The following is a 21,074-nucleotide window of genomic DNA, read 5'->3' as shown; positions in this document are numbered from 1 at the left end:
TAGCTGAAACCTTTATATTTAACATTTGTTTTCACAATTTTGGTGCACTTTTGCCAAGCAAAATAAATCTTCTGATCCATCCTTACGTTTTAGGAAACCGTGGTCAACAATTGAAGTCAAAATTGTGATGGACAGGCAAGATAATAGTAACCTAGTGGGAGAAAAGATTGCAGCATTTCTCCTGGCGATATTTCTTTCCTGTCCTTGCTCTTAAGATGGTTCAAATATACTGTTAACTGAGCAGCAATGGGGAAAAATCATATTTAATAAAACTATCTAAACCAAGACATTCTGTACCTCGATTGTGATACAATCGTTTGTGTAGGACAAGTTTGTCATTTTTAAGTTTGACTACATTTTATTGTAAACGAGAGATACCACATATAAATTGAATTGTAGATTTGCTGCATTTTGCAGTAGGCCTGTATTAAATTGTTGAAGCACTTAGGGCAAATTGTGGGGTATGTATGCTTTTACTTTCCCTGCTATGGTTTCAACTCAGGTCCCCATTGCCACCTTTTCATTACATTGCAGTGTCATTTGAAATTTATTCTTAAGTGATCATTAATTGGTAGAATATGGTGCATATTTCCTCACAAATCATTAGTTTTTCCCTAAAATTTGTTTTGTATTTGTAAAAATGTCACTTTATGATCCAAGTATGTATTGTTAACTTCAGATAGAATGCCATGTAATTTTTAATTTTTAACTTTTTATTTGGAAATAATTTCAAGCTTACAGAAAAGTAGCAAGAATAATAATAATACAAAGAACACTCATGTAACATTTACTGAGATTCACTTGTTATTTTACCCATTTATCACTTGATCTCTATGACACCCAGTATTTTTTTCCTGGACCATGAGGGTAAGTATTGTATATTATAGCTCTTTACTCCTAATACACAGCTTGGTAAACATATAACTTGTACATTTTAGGTTATTTAGCTTGCCTGGAATGAAATTCTAGGAGAGTGGTTTAATCTGGTTTTCAGCAAAGATAAGGATATGAAAAATATCTAAGATGGCCATCAAACTCTTTAGTTATATAAACAACACAGAAAGTGAGGTTGAGTGGTTTTCGTTTTAGGATCAGGTTCTCGAAGACAATTATGGCCAACATTTTTTTTTTGGTAGCTAATCTTCTGTTTACTCCTATTACTCTGTCTCTTTTTAAGCTGGGCATCTGATTATTTATATGTAAAGATCATAAAGAGGGAAAAATCTAAATATTAATTGGTTAATATTAGACTGAATAGAGATATGAATGGTATGATCAAATCACATGTATATATATTTGTCTCTTCTTAATACTAAAGAAAATATTGAATGAGTGTCTAGAATCCATAATAATTGTAATTTATATATTTATAAATATCTGATTTTGAATAAATCCCCAGGGTTGTCCTATAGGTCATGCCCATTGTGACTGGACAAATTTTAAGAATTTTAGTATTTATTTACAAATAAGCATATAATGAAGAGAAGAGGATTTGAACCAGACCATATTGGATTTTATTCCTAGCACTGGACTATGGGAAAGAAACCCGGTTTCTGGAAAACTGAGGATAACACCTATATCGAAGGTGATGAGGATTAAGTTAATGTAAAAATGGCAAAATATGGCACTTGGGATGTAAAATTGGTGTCTGATAAATGTTAGTTTTCTTTTTTTTGACTGGTGGTATGTGGGTTCTTTTTTTACCAGAAAAGTTCAGGGTCTGAGACATCTATATACTTTCTAGATGTCTCATGTATACATCTAGAATCTTTCATAGGCTCTTAGGACATATTAAAATTCATATTCAATTTTTTTAACATAAAAGCAGTTTTCTGGGGAATATCTACTTTTAAAAAGAAATGGAAATTAAAAACATTCTTTTTAAAAAATTTTTTTTAAGATTTTATTTATTTATTTTTAGAGAGGGAAGGGAGGGAGATAGAGACAGAGAGAGAAACATCAATGTGCGGTTGCTGGGGGTCATGGCCTGCAAGCCAGGCATGTACCCTGACTGGGAATCAAACCTGCGACACGTTGGTTCGCAGCCCGAGCTCAATCCACTGAGCTACGCCAGCCAGGGCTGAAATTAAAAACATTCTTAAAGCACTTTTTAAGGACCCCAAGACATTTTTTGAGTAAGGAGCTTTGAGTTGGTATTTAGTTTTGTGGGGGTTTGGTGCCTAAGAGTGGGGATAGTACATGGTTTTGATTTTCTTATTGTGAAACAAAGACATTTAAGTGAGGATTATCATGGGTGCTGATATAAAAATTTATATTAGATTAATATTGCCATTTTATAAAGTAGTATTTAATTGTTGAGTATTTTGCAGATTTATACCTACCTTTTAGTTTATTGGATTGGCCAAATGTAATTTATTCCAAAAGCAGTGAGTTATATCAGCAGGATATTTCAGATATATGCTGGACCTCCTAAGTCTTCATGGGCAGCATGTCTTCTCCAGTTAGCAGTACCCTCTCCATAGACTGCCCGCCTGGTTCCATTTAGTAGCTGGAATCTGAAACTGTTGTAATGTGCTTGACTGGATACTACTGTAGGGCATTTTGGGGGCATGTTCGAGTTCTCTAAAGATACTTAGCTGTAATTGGAATGAGCTGGAGCTGGAAACTTGACAGAGGAGGGAGAAGTGAATTTTATGAAGCCATAGGCAGTGAAAATTGTACTGCATTTTATTGATATGCCTTGATGTTTTATCAGATTGTTTTAAATATAGGACAGTACACCAGACATGTCTTAAAAGAAGAAATGAAGTGTTAAAGACATGCTACTGTAGACATTCTGAATTGTCCATGGTATACTTGTGAATTACAAATTGTATATTGATGTAAATCTAATATAATTTGTTTGTGGAAAACAATAGGCTCAGAGTGTTATCTAGTTATGTCACAGTGCTGTGGTTGATGTTAGTTTCTTTGTTTTATAATTGTGAAGAAAAGGATTACAGAATATTTACAATTGTATAGTCAATTTTAAGCAAATAGGTGCTTTCATTTTTGTTTCTTCATAAAACTACCTTTCTATATCAGAAGATTAGAACTTTAAAAAATGTATACCTGTGTCTTACTGTGTCTGCTTCTCGGAAACAGCCACTGGTGTTACCAAACTCTGACACAAAGAAATACACACTGGTCTAGAGATAAGCATTTGTGAACTTTAGAGGTTTACATTAAAACAAATAATAAAATTTCTCAAATTTTATTAGTGTTTACTAAATAATGTTAAATTCTGGAAAATAAGGGATGCAGTCACATTTAGTGGTTTATTTACATTGTAATTTCCAAGTGAATTTTTTGCAATTAAAAAGTGGAAATTTGCATGGGTCTATATTTTTAGTTTTAGCTAGTATATTTTAATATCGTTTGATTAATGCTACACCTTTCAATGATTTTTATCTTTTGAATAAAATATAGATGTTTAGGTTTAAGTTTTATGATTTACCACTTTCTAATTCCAGTGGTACTCATTTGCTCATTTTGAACAGGGAATTAATTCTTTTTTGGCCTACCTAACTATGCTAATACCTGAAGTACCACAGGATTATAGAATTTTAGAATTGAACTGAACTGTCTTATTTATTGTTGCATAACAAACTACCCCCAAAATTAAGGGCTTAAAATAACAAACATTTATTATCTTAGAAATCTTGATGCAGCTTATCTGGGTGCCTATAGCTCAGGGTGTTTTCTGAGATTGCAAGTAAGCTGTCACAGGGGCTGTAGTCTCATCTGAAAGCTCAACTAGGGGAAAGTGCTTCAAGCTTGTTCATGTGGCTCTTGGCAGGATTCATTCCTTGGGTGTACTGGACTGAAGGCCTCAGTTTCTCGGGCTGTTGGCTGGAGGCCTGCTTCAGTTCTTTGCCGTGTGGGCCTATCCAAACAGCAGCGGACAGTATGGCAGCTGACTCCCCTCAGAGCAGACAGGAGAGAGAAGCAGAGCAGGTGACCCCCTAGGATAGAAGTTATGGTCTTTTTCATAACCCAATTTTGGAAGTGGTAGTTCGTTATTTCTGCTGCTTCTGTTTTAGAGGCTGCCAAATATAAGGACTTCAGTTTACTTTGTAAAGATTTCAAAGAAAAAAAAAAGGAAGGAAAATATATGAAAGAAAAAGATAGACAAAGTCATTTACTGAGGCTCAGAAGGTAACTTCTTGAAGAGCTTAGACTAAATCTCAGATTGGCTGGTACTCAGGCCTTGTGCTGTGCCTATAATATACGATTCTCTTGAAAACATAAAATTTGATACAGATGTTGAGGTCACTTGTAAGAAATATATTAAAAACTTCAGAGTCATTTAGAATTGACCTCAGTTTGTCATTTAGAAAAAATGGTAGCCAAATACACACCCACATATTTATAATAAGCACAGATGTGTTTATATGGATGTGTTTGTGTGTATGGTGTATTTGTATGTATATTTGCATCTCAAGAGCTTTTGCTTCTGAGTGAGAGTTGAATATTAAAATTTTATAGCGTATAAATTTATACACAAGTTACTAAATAACTTGCTGTATTTCAAGTTTGTGTTACTGCTTTTCAGATAATTTTGGGGGTGCTGTATACGTAATTTATTTTTTATGTAAACTTTTCCCATTACAAGATCCCATGATTTATTTGTTTATAAATTTGGGTGTTCCTGCCCTTCTTTACTGTGTATTCTTAAATCAAGTGTATTTGCCATATGAAAAGAAATACAACCATGGTGAGGTCGGACCTGGAAGGATACAAATTCAAATGTAACACGGGGATGTGTCAGGATGGTGATTTTCCTTTGGAAAATTTTCTGTGAAATTTTAACTTGCATGCTATTTTAATAATGGTGATAATAAACAGAAACCACAAACAAAAAAGTCCAGGTAGGTAACTTATGTGCTCTTTCTTATACAACCTAAGAGAATGCATGTGTGTTGTATCATTGGGTTTAATTTATCTTATATGGGATGGGAACAAAGCCTTTTAAAACCTTATTGGAGCAAGGGGAGTATATATTAAATATTGATCTCAGTATGTATTAAATATGAGGGAGCATATTTTAAATACAAAGTTGTAAATCATTTTAAATTTCACTTTTGCTGAAATTGTCTTAGAACTCTAGAACCAGGGGTTCTTTGTCTTTGTTCAGTCTAGACCTGCACATTCCAGTATGGTAGCCACTAGCTGCATGTAATTATTTACATTTCAATTAATGTTAAAGAAAGTTAAACATTTACTTTCTTGGTTGCATTAGCCACATTTCAAGTGCTGAGCAGCCATACATACGTAGCTAGTGACTACTGGATTAGACAGCATAGTAGAAAATCATAGAAAGTGCTAATGTAGGCCTAATCCATTTTATATTTGATTTTCATCAAGGACTTGTGTTTCAAGTGCCAATCATTGAAATCACTGACTGAGTTGAACTTTTTTCTTCATTTTCATTTTCCAGTATTTGAAGCTGTGAGGGATACAGACGTTTGGTCAATATTGTTTTAACATGCTTCAAATCAATCAGGTAAGTTTGTGTGGAGGCCTGTCATGCTAATATGGTGCTTGGGCCATAAATTGTGGAACTTTTTTACTCAGCTTTTCTGTAACCGTAACCTGTCCACTGCTTTATAGAGCAATTACATGCTATCTACTCTTTATAGGAGACTGTGCAGGGTAGGTTGTTTTGGATTAATAGTGATGATCCTGAATAGTGATAACTTTCAAGAGCATTGAGTGTGCAGAACAGGTTTTCTGGTTCTTTTTGATGTTCCATCCCTCCAGGACTTTTGGCATGTTCAGAATGCCGATGTGATCTGTCTCCAGCAGTGGCAGTTCTGCAGACTGAAAGCATTCTAGTGACAAATCTTGTGAAGTAGTTGTATCAGTGTGTTTAAAAAAGGGTTCCTTTTCTAGGGCACTGGAAAAGGCTAGAAGGAAGTGCTCTGCTAAATAAATTAGAGCATAGAATGCCTTAGACTCACTGAAAGAAATATTTTTTTTAGGTCTTGGTATTTCTCCAAGAACTTTACACACCTAATCTTATCCTTCCTGAACAAATTGGGCATTGTATCATAACTATAATATTAGAAAATACTTTGTTGTATTTCACATTTGCAAATCAAAAAGTTTAATTTCATTGCAAAATTTGATTTGCAAGAAGCACTTTTTTTTTGTGATTGAGGAAGTTATACACGTATCTTCCCCCATCCCTGCCCTCCATCCTGCTTACCTTGCCTAAGAAATCTCCAGTTCTTGTGCATCACACACCATCTCTAATGACTTAAAAGTTTGCACCTGGTCTAGACCTCTTTTCTGAGCTTGAGAATCATGTGGCAGTTACCAGCTTGATTTCTAACTTGGATGTCTTCATACATCTCAGATTTAACATGTGCACAGGAAACAATCAAAGTGTTTCAGTTACACCAGACTGTTTCAGTTCCTAGATTGGGCAAGGTCAGTCTAGCCACAGGGGCTTCGCATAGATTAACTTGGCCTGGACCTCTCTTCACTTTCCTGAGCTCGGCTTACTTTTCAGGCCTAGTATTTGTTCTCATAGCACCCTGACTGCCATTTTATTTAGTATCCTGACATTTTCATAATACTTAAATATGTAATTATTTGTTTAATGTCTGTTCATCATATATTTATTTATATGTATATTGTCAGAGGAATGTTCCCTGAAGACAGTGACCTTCCTTTACTCTTGTATCCCCAAGTCCTAGAATAGTTCTTGTTGTGTATGGTTTCAATGTGTTTGCTGAATGAGTGGATGAGTGGTGCTGAGTTAGAATGAAAGCAAGGAGATCTGCATTCTTTTCAACAATAACCTCATAATTGTGTTGTCAGTTTTGGTATTATATGATGCTTGCTTTACATAAATGCCATTAATGTAAAATCTCTCCCTTAGGCAAAGTTGTACTTTGATTTTCTCCTTGAACTAGAAAATTTTCTTGGCAATAAATATTGTTTTCATCTAATACATCACTAATATCAGTTTAAAGGCATCTTAAAGCTGTACTGTGCTTAGTGCTTCCTGTACCTTCACAGTAGCTGTAAATTCCCATTGGATGCTTTCACGGAGCTTTATGAGACATGGCTTAAAAACTGTGCTGACTATCTGAAGTTGCATCTAATTGACCTTATGATACCTGCCATTAACTGTATGGGTCCAATTGGAATAGTTTGCTTTGTATTCTACTGCAGACAGGTGGAAAAGATCATTTTATGCCAGTCAACATCACTGAAAATATGGTTCATAGATGAGTCCTACTCGGGATTTACTGGGTGCTGCCCATTATTTTGAGTCAGGTGTTGCGAATAATTATTAAGCAATAGTCTGCATGGCTGCAAACGGGTCTCTGGGCTTTGGTTAGAAATTGTCTATAGTGTCTGCAGATACACATACCTTGATTGTAATATGTATGTATTCATAGACCCATTTCAGAACCCTGTCTTGTTATAGACTAAGTTTTATCCCTCCAAAATGTTTGAGTTTGAGGGGAAAAGTTAACCTAATTTGGATTATAGAAGTTATAGAGAAGACTTTCTCTTCAGCCAAGCCTAAAGTCACATTGAATTCTTCAACTTCTGAGTGATTTTTATGTTCACTCATTTTTGTGGTGAGTGCTTTCCCTTTAGAGTGAGGATTCTTGAGCTAAATGTGACAAAAGGCTATTGAAGTTGACACTCCATTTGAAGCAGTTGAAGTTTTTACTTATGTGATTTTCAACACTGTCTTTGGGATTAGTAGTGAATTTTTATTTGGGAGGTCACTTTGTTGTCTTAAAATGCCTGAATAATACCAACAAATTCCTCCAAGTATGTTCCTAAAACTAATTAAATCCTAGGCTGTTGAGTACTAAGTTATTTGATTTTCTTATATTAATCCTGCCTGATACTATTATTATTAGGCAACTCGGGAATGTTCATGTTCTGTTAGAATAATGATACTTCTGCCTCTAAATTGTGTTCCTCAGTTTTACTTTTGTGTTTTAGGAGTGTGTCTTGTTATCCATGTGCAACTCAGAAAAGTTAGGTGGTACAAGTAAGCAAAAATAAAAAAATCACAAATAATTCCACTATTCTTTTGCAGAGATAACCACTGCTAATATTTTGGGGTATAAGTGTCTAGATAATTTTCTGTGCAGGTATGTTTTTGTGTGAATATGTGTTATTTTAAAATCTGAGATAATACAACACCTAACATTCTGAATTGACTTAATAATAATAGTTTGGAAGTACTAAAATTTATTTAGTTAAATCCTTATTGTTGGACTGATTTTATATTACAGTTATGCCATGGTGAGACATTTTTTACACACATCTGTGTTCCTCTGTCCATTGTTTTCTTGTAATTAATTACCAGAAATAAAAATACTAGTCAAAGGGGTATGTAGATTTTAAAGATATTTAATGTATAAATACCAAAAATACAAAATTATATCTGCTAGAAGTTGATTAGAATGCCTGCTTTCTTACATCCTTGAAAAATTTTTAATGTTAACCAATCTACTGACAAAAAGTGTTACTTTAATTTGCATTCCTATGATTTGTTTTTATTGTTTCTTTTGGTTTATCTTTTGTGAATTGCCTATATGTGTCCACTGGTATCTTTTTATTTGTAAATAAAATTCTTTTGATTATACCCCACTTGAGAATTTTCTGAACTAATCTTTTTAATCATTGCTTTATATATTTTTATTCATTATTTAATAAATAACTAATGGAAACCAATGTAGGAATTTGGTATAGTTTTGGCCTTTCTCCCTGATGAGTAATTATGAGCCTTGAGAGAGAGGAAACCTATCTTAACATGAAGCTGAAGCAAATAAAAATTATGAAGACATATGAGCTGTGAAATATATTAAAACGAGTGGCTGATGTGGGGCAGATTTTCAGGGATTAGTTGGTTAGGCACACTTGACTGGACGCTGTGTCTTAAGGGGTTGGGAAGTCTGTATTAGGCAGCTGTAGCATTGGGAGAGCCCAGAGCAGAGGATTAAAAGAAGTGTGATTTAAAAAACAAAGAAACAAACAAAAAAACTACTACCCCTGACTGTTGTGGCTCAATGTGTTGGGTGTCCTCCTGCAAACTGAAGGGTTGCTGGTTTGATTCCCAGTCAGGGCATGTGCCTGGATTGTGGGCCAAGTCCTTGGTTGGGGTTGTGTGAGAGGTAGCTGATTAGTGTTTCTCTCGAGCATCAATATTTCTTTCTTATTGAGCACAGGCTGCGAACCAAAGTGTCGCAGGTTCGATTCCCAGTTAGGGTACATGCCTGGGTTGTAGGCCATGACCCCCAGCAACCGCACATTGATGTTTCTCTCTCTCTCTCCCTCCCTTCTCTCTCTAAAAATAAAATCTTAAAAAAAATTTCTTTCTTTCCCCCCTACCTTCCTCTCTCGAAAAATAAATAAATAAAGTAAAAAAATACTAAAAGTTAAAAAAAATAAAAGAGGTTTAAATGGTTTACTTTAAAGAGGTTTAGTAGTAGATACTGAAAACACTGATGCCAAGAGGAAGCTTTCAGGTCTAACTGAAGTGGAATGGGAGGACAGGCAAGACAAAGGAGAATTTCAGTGCCCCCTATAGGACAAGAGGGAGCTGGGTGTTTGTTACATTGGGAGAATAAAGCTGCACCATGATACACTATAAAGTGTATAAATCCTTATGAGCCTCAAGAAACAAAGAGCTAGAGTTTAATGGATAATGATTCCTATCTCACAGGTTTGAGGAATAATGGAGGTAACAAAGGCAAATGTTTAGTGTTAGTCCTTGGACTATTACTACTGCAGTTTACTACTTGTATGTATGTCACTGCTGCTGTCACTGTCACTATTGCTGTCTGGATCTTGAGATTGATGAGAGAGGCAGATGTTTAGGTTGGTCTGTTTGGAGGAATGGAGCTCTTGAATATTTCTCAAGACCAGATCAGCTATATGTGTTCTCCTTCTCTTTCTTGCCACAGGCACCAGGAACTCTATTGTTTCCTCTTAAAACCTGCTATCACTTACTCTTAGTTATTTTTTTTTCTGAGTTTGGTTGTGGGGTAAGGTCTACAATTTGCCTGTCTGTCTTGAAGCCATAGGATGCAGTCTACAGTTAGAGGATTGAAAAAATAGTAAACTCTGAGAATTAGCTGCCATGTTATGAATAGCCCTGTGGAGATCCTGTGCAGTGAGGAATTGAGGCCTCCTGCCAATAGCTCACAAGGAACTGAGGCCTCCAGCCTATAGTGTGTGACTGGGCCTTCTTTGAAGCAGATCTCTGTCCCCTTGTCAGGCCTCCAGACCTAGACTACTGGCCCACCAGCATCTTGACTGCAACCTCCTGAGAAATCCTGGGCCAGACCACCCAGCTAAGCTGCTCCTTGATTGCCAAACCTCAGAAATTCTTAGGGCTAACTTGTTATGCAGCAATAACATATACCCTTCTTTTATAATAACTTAAAAACATATAAACATATACACAGTGGTTTTTAGACATTAGATGACAGGTGGCACCACACTGTGATCTCTGAGAGTGAAAAAAAGTGGGATGAACTCTTGCATGGCACCAGTTTACAGGAGAGCCTAGAGGTATTTTATAGGCTGTAGTGCAAGGAAGAGGTACCAGAGCAAAGCCCAGTATTGTTGAGATAGGAACACAGATAAAAGTTGGGGAAGACCACCCTGGCTGGTGTGGCTCGGTGGAATTAGCACTGGCCTGTGAACCACAGGGTCACTGGTTCGATTCCCAGTCAGGGCACATGCCTGGGTTGCGGGCCAGGTCTGTCCCCAGTAGGGGGCACTTGAGAGGCAACCCACACACTGATGTTTCTCTCCCTCCTCTTCTCCCTCCCTTCCCCTCTGTCTAAAAATAAATAAATAAAATCTTAAAAAAACGGTTCGGGAAGATCGAGGTGGTTAGATCGAGGCAGGCCAGAGTACCAGAGAGAAGGGAGCTGTAGGAGACAGGTATGTTGAGTATATATTAAAGTAGAAGAGTCCACTCAAGCATGTATGCCTTCTGGAGATCTGCAGAGGGTTCTCCCTCAGTCTTTAGCTGAGTTTTGATCTGTAGATGATGACAGGACCTACTCAAAACCAGGGAAAGAACTACTGGAAAACAGTAAGAAAACAATTTCCTGAGTTCACAGAATGCTGGGAATATTTTGTGTCTCCACTATCCAGACCTTGTAAAGACCTTGTAATATTGTACATAGTGCTTTGGGAAGAGTCCTCAGAAGGCTCCAGGTGATCCCAAGTAATGAAACTGCACAAGAACAAAGCCTGACACTATTTAGAAGAATACAACACAATTTATAACTCAATGGTATAAAATTTATGGGTTTTGTCATCCAGTCAAAAACTAATGCTTACTTCAGCTGTAATAAGGGATGGAACATTTAGACAGAAGATCAGTATGGAAAGAGAACACTTGAACAACAATATAAACCAATTAGACCTAACATATATAAGTGACAGCAGGATATACATTCTTCTCAAGTGCACATGAGACTTTCTCCAGGGATAGACCATATGTTAATTAAACCACAAAACAAGTTTCAGTACATTTTAATAAGATTGAAGTCATACAAAGTATTTTCTCCCTTCAAAGTAAAATGAAGCTAAAAATCAATAACAGAAAGAATACTGGAAAGTTCACTAATTATGTAGAAATTAAACAAAGACTTAAATATTCAACAGTTCAAAGAAATCAGGCAAAATTAGAAAATGATTAGAGATGAATGGAAATGAAAACATTAGAGATGAATGAGAATGAAAACATTGTATACCATAACATGAGATGCAGCAAAAGCAGTGGAAAATTTATAGCAGTAAACGCATAAAGCAACTATGCTCAACCTTTTTAATTTCATGGCAGATATAAAGTAATTACTAAAATTCTGTGGCACACCAAAAAACATATTTTTTGCTGGTCTGACAAAAAGTATAGTTTTTATTGATTTACAAAAAAATAATAATAGTGATTACCTCCCTTTTTTGCTCCAAAGTGACTTTAAAAAAAATCAGGTGCCTATGCTTGTATATAAGGATTTCTGGTACCAAGAATTAACCAACCAGACATAACCTTATTATGTGATGTGACCAGTAAGATGCAACTCTACTGTATGACGTATATATTTATGGTTCAAGACAGAACGTTCACACCAGATGGCTATTATTGTGTTGGTTGTCATTAAAATTATTTTTTTATTCACTGATTTTAGAGAGAGAGAAACATTGATTTGTTCTTCCACTTATTTATGAATTGATTGGTTGATTCTTGTATGTGCCCTGACTGGGGATTGAGCCTAGAACCTTGGCATATCAGTACAACATTCCAGCCAACTGAGCTACCCAGCCAGGGCTGTTGTCATTTTTTTATTTGATAATCTGAGGGAAAAGAGGTTAGTGACCCTGTATTGCATGTTTTAAAAATTCTTGTGGCACACCAGCTTAAAATCGCTGACATAAAGGAAGAAGAAACATCTCAAATAACTTTTCCCCTTAAGGAAAGTAGGAAAGGGGAGCAGATTAAATCCAACACTAACAAAGAAAGGAAATAATAAAGATTAAAGTGACGATATAGAAAATAGGAAACAGTATAGAGAATTGGTGAAACCAAAAGTTGGTTCTTTGAAAACACCAACAAAATTGACAGACTTTTAGCTAGACTGGCAAAGGATAAAAAGAGCAAAAATGCATGTAACTAAAACCAGAGGTGAAGGTGAGGACATTATCACTGACCTTAAAGAAATAAAAAAATAATAGTATGAATGAATATAGGAAAAAATTAAATAATTGACATGAAATGGGCAAATTACCAGAAATAGAGATTATTATAACTGACTCAAGAAGAAATAGAAAATATAAACAGATTGAATCAATAATAGAAAAAAACTCACTCTCAAAGAAAAGTCCAGGACCAGATGGCTTCACTGGCGAAAACTACCAAACATTTATTTTTAAATATTATTTTCAATGTTAGGGGAAGGGAGGGGGAAAGAGAGGGAGAGAAGCATCAATTAGTTGCCTTCTGTACATGCCCAAGGGGACCAAACCTGCAATCCAGGCATGTGCCCTGACTGGGAATCAAATTGGCTACCTTTCAGTTTACAGCACAGTGCCCAACCAACTGAGCCATAACAATCAGGGTTCTATCCAACATTTAAAAAATTGACATCAATCCTTAAATTCTTCAAAAAAAGAAAGGACAGAATAATAACTTATTCTAAACAAAGGCACTATGAGAAAACAACAACAAAGATTTTCTAAATGGAATCATATAGTATGTGTGCTATAGTGACTAGCTTATTTTACTTACTTAGCATAATGTCTTCAAGGTTCACCCATGCTGCAGCATGTGTCAGAATTTTTTTTCTTTTTAAGGATTTTATTTATTAGACAGAGGAAAAGGGAGGGGGAAAAAGAGGGAGAGAAACATTGATATGCAAGAGAAACATTGATTGGTTGCCTCTCTCATGCCCCCAAACAGGGACTGGCCCATAACCCAAGCACATGCCCCACCTGGGATTTGAACTTGTGAAATTTCAGTTTGCAGGCCAACATTCCAACCAACTGAGCCACATCGACCAGGGCTGTATATGATCTTTGAAGAAGTTTCTATTCAAGTTCATTGCACATTTTTTATTGGTATATTTTTGTTGTTGAGATGTAAAGGTTCATTGTATATTATGGGTATTAATCCCTTTTGAGATATATGATTTGCAAAGGAAGTGATTTTTGAGAAAAGCAAAATCTGAGCAAAATCATTTTCAGCAGACTTGCACTACATGTAGTCTTAAAAGGAGTTCTTTAGGCAGAAAAAAAATACTAGCACATATAAATTTTGATCTTTTGAAAGGAATGGAGAGTGCAAGAAATTGTAAAATATGAGGTCTGTCCAGAAAGTATCCAGTTATGTAATATGAAAAATAGAGACATTTATTAAAGAAGACAAGAATCACTGTACATAGGACATTGATGCCTCAGTCCCCTTCAAAGTAGGGATGGACCATGGGACCTCACACAGTTCTCCCAGTCACCATCAGCTGTCCCATTGTTTTTTCCTGAATCTTATCAACAGTCTGAAATATCTTCCCTTTCAAAGGTGATTTCCATTTTGGGAAAAGCCAGAAGTCGCAGGTTGCCAAATCTGGGCCGTAGGGGGCTGAGTCACCTGGGTGATTTGGTGTTTCACCAAAAAACTGCATGAGATACAGTGCGTGAGTGGACACATTGTTACAATGAAGCTGCCAGTCACCAGTTGCCCATAGCCACCTGTGGCCTTGAGTCGTCTGAATAGTTTCCACAGAGGATGTTCAAACTTAACACAAAATTTGATGCAGATTCATCCCTCTACTCACTCATTTTGAATACAACGGCTACACAGTACACATGCTCACTCAATGGTGTCTACCACCCCTACTGACTAGTACAGTAAAGTTGTCACTGTTCCCAGATATGCATTCTAGTCCACTATTCTTGGCGGCAAGGTTACATTGATGTCACGCAAACCATTCTCATTATATTAACAATGGTTTTTTTCTGGACAGGATTTGTATGTGATAAATATAAAAGACATTTTCTTAATTTTTATATTTTCCAAAAGATAATTGTCTTTAAAGGAAAGATAAAATTGGAGGCTTATAATATGCATAGAAATAAATTGACATGTCAGTAGCATAAAGAAGTGGGGCATCAGAAAGGGATATATAGTATTGTTAGATGCTTACACAGTACATGCAGTGATATAATATTTGAAGATGGGCTGTGTATATTTTAGAGCAAATGCTACAAAACAAAAGAAGGAAAAATAAATTGTAAGTTCATAAAAGAAATAAAATTGAATACTGAAAAATAATCCGTATGGCTCTGGCAGAGTAGCTTGGTTGGTACATTGTCCCCTATATGAAAAGTTGTGGATTTGATCCTCAGTTAGGGCACATACAAGAGTCAACCAGTGAATATATAAATAAGTGGAATAAAAAATTGATGTTTCTCTGTCCCTCTTTCTTTCCCTCCCTGATTACCTCCCTGTCTACATATCTCTCTCCCTCCATCTCTCCTTTCCTCTCTGTCTCAAAAGTCAATAAATAAAAATTAAAGAAGAATCAGTTCAAAGGGAGTTAGGTAAAGATGAAAAAAGGAAAAAGAAGATTGGACAAAAAATATCAAAACATGGTGCATCTTCCTAGTTTATGGCTGAGAGTCTTCTCTGAGGGCTGTAAAACTGGGATATATGGAACCTCTGTCTGTTTCCTTGGGACCAGCAAATAGGTCTAGCTATAAGGTGCTATTAAAATTAACAGTGCTGGAGTGACCCAAGATGGTGGAGGAGTATGTGGAAGTTACACTAACCTCCTACTAGGACCAATCTGGAACCACAACTAAATTGAAGAGAAAACATCCTCAACAACCAATTGAATACTAGCTGGAGAGATGCCTTACAAACAAGGACAGACAGAAGAAACCACTTCACCACAAGACTGGTGGGGAGTGTGGAGGAGTCTCCAGAGGGCTGCCTGGGCTCCTACAGGTGGTAGCTGAAGTTCCAGAGTGATATCTCAGTGGCTGGGGGATTCCCCCTGAGAACAGTGGGGTCAGAACCCCAACCAGCACCAGAGCCAGAAAGGAACCCAGATAACACCCAGCTGTGAAAAACAGCAGGGTTTCTATCTGTTAGGTAGAAATGGCTGGAGACACAGCCTTACAAAAGGGTCAATGCACAAACGTTCATTTGCAGTCACCTACCCTGGGCTTCGGCAGAAAGAGGGCAGAATGGACTAGAGACCCTTGAGGAAAGTCTGGAGTTGGTGGCTCTGGTGAGGGAACTGAAGGAACAGCTGTGGAGAACTTCAGTCAGCGAAGTTCTTCCAGACGCTGTGGATGAGAATAAAGAGTTGTCCTGGCTACAATCTTGTTGTCCCAGTGGGAAAGGGAGTGGTGATTCCCTCTAGTGGAGAATGCCCTGAGCCCTTCTCCAACAGGGCTTTTATTAGGGTTGGGAAGTGCAGGGAGATACAGTATGCATGCATAGCTTATCAATCTATGTCCAAAAACCTATAGTCATAAAAACTTGACACTATCTAGAGATAACAATTGAAGAAACACTGAAGTCTTTTCAGGTTGGGGTCTGTAAGATATGTACATGCCAGATGGTTAGAAAAGGCATATATCATGAAGTAGGGAGTTTCACTCCTTATGCTTTGAACTCAAACATCTGGGTTATACCAACAGGGCTATTGCTAGGCAGAGCAAGTGTCAAAGAACAAAATATACATTTCAGGCCTGATTCCCATGGGAACCCTCGGTGTTAGAGTTGGGTCATGCCTGCTACCTACGTTAACCTGGTTTCCCAGGGAGACTTACTAGCCCCTTTCAGAGCTTGCTCTCACAGGGCTACAATCTCTGAAACCACACAGAGTGGTCCCCAACAAACAGCCACCAAGATCCCTGTGCTAAGTCATTCCCCATACTGCAGAAGCCATCTTTCTCAGGCAGAGAAGCCCTCTCCAAGTCACATCAGCCTGAGGGGAAGCAATAGTCCCACCAGCAGGGAGTACTCTGCTGTACCCTGTGGAACTTAAGCTGGGCTGCTGATTACTCCTTGAGGCTGTATCAGTATCAGTTTTAAAAGGCAGAAAATACAAAGAAACAGACAAAGTGGGAAAACAGACATCACAGGAAATAACAAGAGAATTCTCCAGAAGAACTAGATAAAATGGAAGCGAGCAATTTATCAGATACTTTAGAGTAATGATTTTAAGGATACTCAACAAAATGAAAAAAGCCATAGAAACCATTTTAAAAATTGTTTTTTCTTTTTACTGTTCTGCCTGGGTGTTTCTACCTTGTCTTCCAAACACTGATTCTATCCTCTAATTCATCTAACCTACTCTTGTCGGAGGGCCATATCTAAAATACATAATCCACTAGATTTTGTATAATACATAATCCACTAGATTTTGTATAATACATAATCCACTAGATTTTGTATAATACATAATCCACTAGATTATGTATTATGTATTTTAGTTGTTGATAGTGGTGAGTTTGTTGTCATTTTACTGTTCATAGTTTTTGGTCTATTTTTTAGGTAAGTCTCTTTAACATTTCATATAATAAGGACTTGGTGATGATGAAACTCCTTTAACTTTATCTTATCTGGGAAGCACTTTACCTGCCCTTCCATTCTAAATGATAGCTTTGCTGGGTAGAGTAATTTTGGATCTAAGTCCTTGACTTTCTTGACTTTGAATATTTCTTTCCAGCCCCTTCTAACCTGTGAGGTTTCTTTTGAGAAATCAGCAGATAGTCTTATGGGAACTCCTTTGTAGGTAACTCTTTTCCTCTTGCTGCTTTTAAGATTCTCTCCTTATCTTTAATCTTGGCTAACCTAATAAGGCTGCATATTGTTGTGTTTCTTCTTGGATCAAATTTTTGGTAGACTCAGAGCTTCCTGGACTTCCTGGAAGTCTGCTTCATTCACCAGATTGGGGATGTTTTCCTTCATTATTTGTTCAAATAAGTTTTTAATTTCTTGCTCTTCCTCTTCTGGCACCTCTATGATTTGGATGTTGGAACATTTAAAGTTGTCCCATAGGTTCCTCAGCATCTCCTCATTTTTTTTCAGTTCTTGTTCATTCTTTTTTGGTTGGATGTTTATTTCTTCCTTCTGTTCCAAATTGTTGATTTGAGTCCCACTTTTCTTCCCTTCACTGTTGGTGCCTTGTATATTTTCCTTTATTTCACTTGTATAGCTTTCATCTCATCCTTCATTTGCAACTGAACTCAAATCATTTTTGTGAGCATCCTGATTACCAGTGTTTTGAACTGTGTATCTGATACATTGTCTATGTTCTTAACAGTTAGTTCTTTTTCTAGAGTTTTGATCTGTTCTTTCATTTGCACCATATTTGTTTGTCTCCATGCACCTGTTACGTTGTAAGGGGCAGAGTCTTAGGTATTCATCAGGGCAGGGCAACCCATGTGGCTGGGTTGTGGTGCTGTCTGTAGGGGGGGTGTCAGGGAGTAACTCGCTGCTTTTGCTCCACTTTTTGTTACTTCCCTTGTTTCCCACAAGCAGATTGTGCCCTTTCAGGTGCTGATTTTCAGATGGGTTTTCTAGACTTTGTAGGAAACTTTGGGCCTCTTCAGTGGACTCACCTGTGAGACTGGGAGTTTCTCCCACCATGATAACCCCCATAGGTTTTCACAGCCAGAGGTTTTGAGTCTTTAGTTTCCTGCACTGAAATCCTAGATTTTGCAGTCTGTCTTGCTCCCCAGTCATTCCTCCTGGCATATCCATGTGTGAATGTGGGACTGCCTGGTCAGCCAGCCCGGCCTGTCTTGCTCAATTCACTGCCTTGCTGTGTGTACTCTCTGCGCTGGCTTCCCATCTCTGCCCCTCCTACAAGTCTGGATGATTGTTTATTTAACAATTTTGTTGTCAGACTTCCATGCAGTTTGATTTTCTGGCAGTTCTAGGTTTTATTTTATTTTTAAATTGGTTGTTATCCTTTTGGTTGTGCAAAGATGTGAAGTGTTTCTAAGTATGCCTTCATCTTGGCTTGAACTTGATTATTGGACTGTCATTTACAATTGAAGGAGCCATAAGGAGCTTCCCTGAAAAGTAAAAGCTACAGGAATTTGAAAACACCAAACCAGTACTGAAAAATGTTAATGGAGTTGCTTTAAGAAGAAGAAAAATAGCGGGGGGGGGGGGGGGGGGGGCGGGGAGGAGGAAAATAGCCTAACAAAAAATGGCACTAAATAGGTATGTATCAATAATTTCCTTAAATGTAAGTGTTTTAAATGTTCCAACAAAAAGACATAGGGAAGGTAAATGGATAAGAAAACAAGATTCATGTATATGCAGCCCCCGAGAGAATCATCTCAGATCAAAAGATGCACAGAAACTAAATGAAAAGGGATGGAAAAAGATATTTCAAGCAAATGAGAGGAAATAAAATCTGTGGTAGCAGTACTTAACATCAGACAAAATAGACTTTAAAACCAAGACTATAATAAGAGACAAAGGACACTACATAATGATAAAGGGAACAGTCCAAAAAGAGGATATGACCATAGTAAATATTTATGCACCCAATATGGGAGCACCTAAATAAGTAAAATGAACCTAGATGGACATAAAGGGAGAAATGGACAGAAATACAGTCATAGTTGGGGATTTTACACCCCATTGACTCAATGGATAGATATTCCAGACAGAAAATCAATAAGGAGACAGCTGCCTTAAAGGACACACTAGATGAAATGGATTTCATTGATATCTTTAGAGCATTTCACCACAAAGTACCAGAATTTACAGACTTTTTCAAGTACACAGGTAATGTTTTCTGGGGTAGAACACATGTTAGGACACAAAACAAGTCTCAATAAATTTAAGAAGACTGAAATCATATTACGCCTCTGAACACTATGCTATGAAACTAGAAGTCAATCACATGAAAAACACTGAAAAACAAGCAAAGCCATGGAAGCTAAATAATATGTTATTAAACAATGAAAAGGTCAATGAGATCAAGGAGGAAATCAAAAGATATCTTGAAACAAACAAAAATGAAGACACAACAATAAAAAATCTGGGACACTGGGAAAGCCATTCTAAGAAGGGAAATCATAGCATTACAGGCCTATCTTAGAAAACAAGAAAAAAACTCAAACAATCTAACTTTATACTTAAAGTAACTTGAAAAAGAACAACAAACAAAGCCCAATGTGAGTAGAAAGAAGGAAATAATAAAGGTCAGTGCAGAAATAAATGAAGTAGAGTCTAAAAAAATGAGACAAAAGGTCAATGAATCCAAGAGTTGGTTCTTTGAAAAGAAAAACAAGATTGACAAACCTTTACCAGACTCATTAATAAAAAAAAGGAGAGAGTACTCAAATAAATAAAATCCGAAATGAAAGAGGAGAAACAACAACTGACCCCAAAGAAATACAAAGGATTGTAAGAAAATATTAGGAACAATTATATGCGAACAAACTGGATTACCTGGAGGAAATGGATAAATTCCTAGAAACATACAATTGTCCAAAAATAAATCAGGAAGAATTACAGAATCAGAGTAGATGGATTACACCTAATGAAACTGAAGCAGTAATCAAAACTTCCTAACAAACAAAAGCTCTGGATCAGATGGTTTCACAGGTAAATTTTACCAAACATTCTAAGAAGACTAACATCTCTTCTTCTCAAACTATTTCATAAAATTCAAGAGGAGGGAAGGCTCCCAAACTCATTTTACAAGGCCAGCATTATCTTAATTCCAAAACCAGACAAAGATACTACAGAGAAAGAAAATTATAGGCCTAGTTCCCTGATGAACATAGATGCTAAAGTCCCCAACAAATTATTAGCAAACCAAACACAGCCATGCAGAAAAAGATCATACACTGTGATCAACTGGAATTTATTCTGGGAATGTAAGGATGGTACAACATTTGCAAATCAGTAAATGTGATTCACAGCAGAAACAGAATGGAGAATAAAAACCACATGATCATATCAATAGATGCAGAAAAGACTTTTGATAAAATCCAGCACCCATTTATGATAAAAACTCTCAGCAAAGTGGGGATAGAGGGAACATAGCTAAACATAATAAAGGCCATGTATGACAAACCTGCTGCTAGCATCATACTCAATGGGGAAAACTACAGCATTCCCCTTAAGATTGGGAACAAGACAGGATGCCTGCTTTCACCTCTCTTATTCAACATAGTACTGGAAGCCCTAGCCACAGCAATCAGATAAGAAGATGAAATAAAAGGTGCCCACATTGGCAAGAAAGAAGTAAAACTTTTGTCATTTGCAGATGACATGATATTGTACATAGAGAACCCCAAAGATTCTACCAGATGACTACTAGAACTGATAAGTGAATTCAGCAAAGTAGCAGTATACAAAATTAATATCTAGAAATCAGTTGTATTTTTATATGCCAATAATGAACTAACAGAAAGGGAATTTAGTCCTGGCTGGTGTGGCTCAGTGGATTAAGTGCTGGCTTGTGAACCAAAAGGTCACTGGTTTGATTCCTGGTCAGGGCACATGCCTGGATTGTGGGCCACATCCCCAGTTG

At 36.8% G+C, this 21,074-nt stretch overlaps 1 protein-coding gene across 1 annotated transcript in view; it reads left to right on the top strand.

The window, feature by feature from the left end:
* Positions 1-5,440: 5,440 nt before the first annotated feature.
* STAU2 (staufen double-stranded RNA binding protein 2) overlaps positions 5,441-21,074 on the top strand; it is a 343,590-nt gene continuing 327,956 nt past the window's right edge. The window contains 1 exon segment of the mRNA XM_028517965.2: positions 5,441-5,506. The gene's annotated coding sequence lies outside the window, so the exon portion shown is untranslated.

Source organism: Phyllostomus discolor, chromosome 7 (assembly GCF_004126475.2).
Source record: "Phyllostomus discolor isolate MPI-MPIP mPhyDis1 chromosome 7, mPhyDis1.pri.v3, whole genome shotgun sequence".
In the NCBI taxonomy this organism is placed as follows: domain Eukaryota; kingdom Metazoa; phylum Chordata; class Mammalia; order Chiroptera; family Phyllostomidae; genus Phyllostomus; species Phyllostomus discolor.
The sequence above is the reverse complement of the archived record's forward strand: the minus strand, read 5'-3'. Positions and strand labels throughout refer to the sequence as shown.